This window comes from Amblyomma maculatum, chromosome 9 (assembly GCF_055883805.1).
Source record: "Amblyomma maculatum isolate TAMU_Amacu chromosome 9, ASM5588380v1, whole genome shotgun sequence".
NCBI classification, from domain to species: domain Eukaryota; kingdom Metazoa; phylum Arthropoda; class Arachnida; order Ixodida; family Ixodidae; genus Amblyomma; species Amblyomma maculatum.
Genome location: NC_139352.1, coordinates 72,378,451 through 72,385,388, shown reverse-complemented (window position 1 = coordinate 72,385,388; position 6,938 = coordinate 72,378,451).

The following is a 6,938-nucleotide window of genomic DNA, read 5'->3' as shown; positions in this document are numbered from 1 at the left end:
CGGCGGCATCTTCGGCCAGTCGAACAATTTCTCTTTGGGCACTTGGGTCTGAGCTTCTGAGAAGTCTCCCAGGTGTCTTTAGTTGTATTTTTAGCCCTGCCTGGTGACTTCGCACATTCCCATATTATGTTATCTAATGATCCCCTTTCCTTACATAATGAACATAGGTCTGATCGTATTTCCGGCCATACATGGTTGACTATAAACTGGGTTCGGGTATGTATTTGTACCTTTCTCTATGCTATAGCTTCCTCCTTGCCGAACGTGGGGTTTGGTGGTGGTAGGACCCTACGGCTCAGTTTATAGTGCATTATTTCGCTATAGTTAATCAGGTCCTCTGCCTTGCTCCGGTGGCAGCTTGCATGAAGCGATGTATGCTGGGTAATTCGCCATATTTTCGCTGGCAGCAGGGGACGCAGCACGGCACTGCCACACATCCTCGTCTGCATGGACGCGTAATGCGCCCAGACGATGCTGGCGCGATCGGATAGCCAACTGTGGGTTCTTCAGATTCTAAAAATACGTCTGCACGAGTGCGAGGAGGCAAAGGATCCCTCTAGCGACGCCGACGCGAATGGCTCGCACGGGCCAAACGATGCGAGATCGACGCCAATCCGGGCAAGTATCAGACTAGTCGCCAGAACTAGAAATCTTGAATGATGGCGATGTCGACGGGCGGCCACAGCCCAGACGCATAGTGCAGTCAGTTGTCCTTGACCGGGTCTCTTTCATCTGTCCTCGTTTTTATTGCTACCTTTTTTGTTCTAAGAGCGTGTCACCAACTATAGCCCAGCACAAGTTTTTTGCGAATACAAGTTTATGGCACAAACGCAGAAAGTTAGCAATGTGATGTACCCGAAGGCTCACGCGCGGAAGTCGCTTAGCGGCGACAGCAGCAGGAAGGCCACCCATGGGACGGTGGCAGCATAATTTTCTTTTGGCCTTCTCTAAATAAAGTTCTCACCACTACTACCACTAATGCACGGGCCTGCTACTGGCTCTGTAGCTGAGCCCCCTCCGCTGCCTCGTGCGGACAGAAGAAATATTTATAGGAAGGGAAAGGCGCGGTAACTCTCGCTTGCTGTGGGCACCTCAACCGCGCCGTAAGAGAAGGGAGGAAGGTGGGAGTGAAAGTGGAAAGGGAGAAAGAGGAGCCCTAGTGGAGGGCTGCGGAGTAATTTCGACCACCTGGGGATCTTTAACGTGCGCTGACATCGCACAGCCCACGGACACCTCTTCGTTTCGCCTCCATCGAAACGCGGGGCAGCACAACAGCAATGTGGTAACAACGGTGATTGACGACGCTACGCGAGATCACCAGCGCATCACTACAAGACCGTACGATAGTCGAGGCTGAGGAAGCGGCCGTCGCTCTAGCGGCAGCGGAAGGCTATCAATCTAAACGGTCTCTAACAATCCTTACAGACACAAACAGCATGCCGCAACTATCTTCGCGGCAGAATCGGGCACAGAGCGCTCCGCATACTCCGCTCTGGGGGCCACATAACACAACGACAACCTAACGAAGAACCAATCAAGCATACGATAGTATGGACGCCGGCACATGCTGGAGTAACAGGGAACCAAAAGGCGGACAGGATAGCTCGAGGGTACACTTATTACCGAGCATTTAACGTAGGCGACCTCGAGGGGAACGAACCTGTACCCCAAGATTATTCAGCGATACTAAACCATTACAAGGGCTGCAGAAAGCGGTACCCACCACCACACAACTCCCTTAGCAGAGAGGAATCAGTCGCGCGGAGGCAGCTACAAACGGACCCGTACCCGAACCTACACGTACTCAACAAAATGTATGCCACACAATACACTGACAAATTCCCTTGGTGCCAAGAACCACCCAGGCTGTACCAAATAACGTGGGCATGCCAGAGGATAAGCGTGGTACCCGTTATAACAAACCCGAGTGCGGAGCAATGGGAGGGAGTACTCTCCAGCGATCGCCGAGTCGACCAAGAAGGTCTGATTCGGCGAGCATAACTGGCAGCAGCATCAAGCGGATCCCTGGACTAAGGGCAACCGACCTTTGTCTTAGAAGATGGACGAAACCATCTGAAAACCGCAGAAGACAAGCCAATCTGGAGCTTAATAAAGATTTTCACTCACTCACTCACTCACTCACTCACTCATCGAAACGCAGCCGCCGAGGTCGGGTTCGAACCTGGGTACTCCGGCACAGCAGTCGGGCATCTTACCACTGCACCACCCCGGCGGGGCACAGAGGAAAGAAAGTAGAGAAGAAAGAAAAGAAGCGGGAGAGAAGGACGCGCGCCGCAACTGCCGTCGTCCACCACCTAAGCGGTGGCGGGTGCAATGACGGCCCACAACAGATAAAAATTCGATGTCTGGCTAGCCCCTGCCGCAAGCGGCGTTGACCCAGCCCCGTAGGGCCAGGAACAGCCACCCTGATTTTAAGGCGAAAGTCTTTAGCCTCATGGAATGAAATCCCGTGCTCGAGAGTTGTGCGCGAGATCTGTGCGCAATATCCGTTATATTCCGCGAGATTAGTTCTCCCTGGCAACGAAGCTGTGCACCTGCTGGCCCGAGATCTCTACCACCGGGCAGCGGTAGAACAGCCCGAATGCAAGGGAATTAAAGATTGCGCTATCACATACAATGAGATCACAGAATCTTACAAACTAGTTCGAAAGGTATACCCTCCCCCAAATCGGTCTCTCACTAACAATGAAGCACGCATCTGGAGGCGATTACAAGCCGATAACTACATCTACCCTGTCTGGGTTTTCTTAACACAGACCGGGGAGGAAGAAGATTCTAAATGTAAAAATTGCGGCCACAAAGGCACGCGAGATCATATAATATGGCAATGCGCCGATTCCCCAGGCACCGGCATTAAAATTGATAGTAGAGAAGCCTGGGAGGTTTGGCTGCGGAGCGAAGATCCCACCGTACAGCGGCACGCGACCCGCCTGGCGGCTGAGGCCGTGAAGAGTGCTTGTAACCTCACCTGACCTCAGCCTGCGGGGCCCTCCTGACCCGCTCCCCGGCCTGCGTGCCGGGGGCGGGAGATGAAGGGCTCCTGTTCGGTGGAAATAAAGTTTTCATTCATTCAATCTTGTCTAGCGTTCCTTCCGTCTGGTTGGTTGGTTCACAGGAAGGGAAAGGCGCAGTATCTGTCACACTTGCTATGTGGACACCTGAACCGCGCCGTAAGGGAAGTAATGAAGGTGGGAGTGAAGGTGGAGAGGGAGAAAGGGGAGCCGTAGTGGAGGGCTACGGAGTAATTTCGTCCACCTGGGGATCTTTAACGTGCGCTGACATCGCACAGCACACGGACGCCACTTCGTTTCGCCTCCATCGAAACGCAGCCGCCGTGGTCGGGTTCGAACCCGGGAACTCCGGACAGTAGTCGGGCGTCTTACCACTGCACCACCCCGGCGGGGCTCCTTCCGTCTGTAATTCCACACTTGAAAGCGCGCCGAGTGTGACAGATACAGCGTCTTTCCTCAAAACCAATTACAGTTAGCACGACAACGAACACCGTTAAGTCCCGCCGGAGTGGTGCAGTGGTAAGACGCCCGACTACTGTGCCGGAGTACCCGGGTTCGAACCCGACCTCGGCGGCTGCGTTTCGATAGAGGCGAAACAAAGAGGCGTCCGTGTGCTGTGCGATGTTAGCGCACGTTAAAGATCCTCAGGTGGTCGAAATTTCCGGAGTCCTCCACTGCGGCGTCTCTCATAGCCTTAGTCGCTTTGGGACTCCGCTGATGGGGCGTGATGCGTGACGTCAGAGTGCAAATTACGAGCGCTGCGACGGAGAACAACGTCTCCGTCGCAGCGCTCGTAATTTGCAATCATGTACCAACTAGCTCAACTTTCCGTATTGTGACGTCAGAGCAGAGGAGAGATGGGCGGCCGGCTCGCGCGGTCGGGGGCAGGTAGGTCACCGCCGCTTGCGGCGGGGCCTAGCCTGCCACAGAATTTTGATCTGTTGTAGGCCGTCATAGCACCCGCCACCGCTTCGGTGGTGGACGATGGCTGTTGTTGCGGCGCGCGTCTTTCTTTCCCTCTTCCTTTTCTTTCTTTATTTTCTCTTCTGTCCGCACGAGGCAGCGGAGGTGGCTCAGCTACAGAGCCAGTAGCAGGCCCGTGCATTTTCTTTTCCTTCTTCGTACAGCCACAACAACAACGTTAAACCCCACAAAACCACAAACGAACACCGTTCAGAGGCAAACGATGAGAGGCAAATGATAGTAGACTGATTATTCTCCTCTTGAGAGACATCTAAGACTATCTAATTTGTCGAATGTAGTTTTGCCTAGACTGCACATCTCGAAAGACCGTTATTAGCGAGCAAATTCAGTGCATATGACAGTGCGTCAGGTTACAAGACAGGTTTGTGCGACGCGGAGAAACACCGGATGGATAGCGAACTTGTCGGCGGTTTTGTGCGGCTGCACAAGATATATTTAGCGCCGTTGTAAAAGGAGATTGCCACCGGCAGGACGTTGCATACGTTTTGTAGCACACAAGTACACTAATTCACCTCCTTCTTTCTAGGCAGGACGTAGCATACCTTTTGTACCCTCTAATTCACCTCCTTCTGCACAAATACCCCCCCCCCCCCCCTCCCTTCTCCTCTATGACTTGCTCACGAATCTGCCTCTGATTGCCTCGTATTATATTCAAGCGCAAACACAATGCTCATGCATATGTCTTCCGCTCAATATGACCTTTTTTCTCCATTCACAAAGGCATCGTTATACAGGCTGAATGCTCCAAGATGAATTGCCCTGCTTGAGCGATGAGCTGTTCGATATAAAACCGAGTTGATTTGCTCTTGTGCAAGTGTCTACCGCACTCTAGCATCATTTAGGCGAAGAGAGACAGAGTGGGAGAAGCAGAAGCCGCGCTTTGTGCGAGACAAATGGTCCGCGTCGTACGCCTAATACCTAACTCGAAATTCTACCTTTATGATTTAGGCGCAGAAACTCGTGCTCGTCGAGTTCGCTGCATGTGTAATTGTTCTGTAGCACCGACCTCTTAGCTGGAGTGGCGAGAACTGCTCTGCATACAGCGACAATATATGAAACAGCTTGCTACTGACGCGGAAACTGGCCATGGCTTAAAACAGGGGACCTTTCCCCCTCTCGTGGCCTTTGCTTCACATGTGCGCGTGTTCTGCTGATACTGACTTAAAAACTAGTTGCTTTCTTGCACCTTAGCACATCTAAACAATTACTTGGCAGCATGCATGGGCTTCCGGCAAGAATATGGAAGTTAAAGGGGCTTTGCGCTAGCTGTGCCGATTTTGCTGCATTGCTTCATTCATGCAGTGCTGGATAGTCACGAGGCTGAAGAGGGGCAGGGTGGCTGCTCCTGGCCCTACGGGGCTGGGAATGGTAAGCCCCCGCCGTTTGCGTCGGGGTCTCACCTGCCGTCACTACACCCGCCACCGCTTCGCTGGCGGACGACGGCTGTTGCGACGCGCGTCTTTCTATCTCCCTCTTCTTTTTTTTTTCGTTCTTCTCTATTTTCTCGTCTGTTGTTGTTGTGGCTGTAGGAAGAAGGAAAAGAAAATGCACGGGCCTGCTACTGGCTCTGTAGCTGAGCCACCTGATTGATTTACCGGACTGATTTAAAGGAAGGGAAAGGCGCGGTAACTGTCTCACTTGTTTTCTGTGAACACCGCAACCGCGCCGTAAGGGAAGGGAGGAAGATGGGAGTGAAAGTGGAAAGAGAGAAAGAGGAGCCGCAGTGGAGAGCTACGAAGTAATTTTGACCACCTGGGACCTCCGCTGCCTCGTGCGGACAGAAGAGAAAATAGAGAAGGAAGGAAAGAGAAGAGGGAGAGAAAGACGTGCGCCGCAACAACAGCGTCGTCCATCACCGAAGCAGTGGCGGGTGCAATGACGGCCTACAACAGATAAAAAGAGGTGGCTGGCTAGCCCCCGCCGCAAGCGGCATTGACCGACCGTCCCAGCCCCGTAGGGTCAGGAACTGTCCTCGTCTGTCCGCACGAGGCAGCGGAGGGGGCTCAGCTACAGAGCCAGTAGCAGGCCTCGGCGGCCGCTTTTAGATAGAGTCGAAAAGCGAGGCGCTTGTGTACTGTGCGATGCCAGTGCACGTAAAAGAACCCCAGGTGGTCGAAATTTCCGGAGTCCTCCACTACTGCGTCTCCGTAGCCTGAGTGAGTCGCTTTGGGAGGTTAAACCCCACTAACCAAACCAAACCATTTTCTTTTCCTTTTTCCTACAGTCGCAACAATACCAACTGCGCTAGTCACGTACGTACGAATCGAAAGAAAACAAAACGCGCATGAGGCGTCATCTGAACGTTTTTTTTTTCCAAATCCGTAGAGTGCTGCACGCCTCAACTAAAAGCTTTCCCTGAAAATTTCCTGCCACGCTAATTCTCTTAGATGAAACATAAAGTGAAGTTCATGTAATAATAATAAACGGGGCGAATGCGGACGGTGCAGTAGCCGCCATAATACTACGGAGCACGCTCTGGCAATGAAACTCTTTTTGCATTTAATCTAGAGAATAATAGAAGAGGCTTAATGCCAATGCCAGCACATATGGCACTGATGCGCTCGCGCGCAACTCCAAACCTTCTTATTTCGAAATGCTTTACAGAACGGCTGACAAACGTTCAAACGTGAAGAGGGCTCCATATTAGAGGGTTTCAGCTGAGCGTTTGATACCTCCCCGGATGGGGCTGGGGCAGGTAGGTCACCGCCGCTTGCGGCGGGAGCTAGCCTGCCACCGAATTTTTATCTGTTGTAGGCCGTCTGCTGTTGCGGCGCGCGTCTTTCCCTCTTCCTTTTCTTTCTTCTCTATTTTCTCTTCTCTCTGCACGAGGCAGCGGAGGGGGCTCAGCTACAGAGCCAGTAGCAGGCCCGTGCATTTTCTTTTCCTTCTTCCTACAGCCACAACAACAAATACAACAACAAC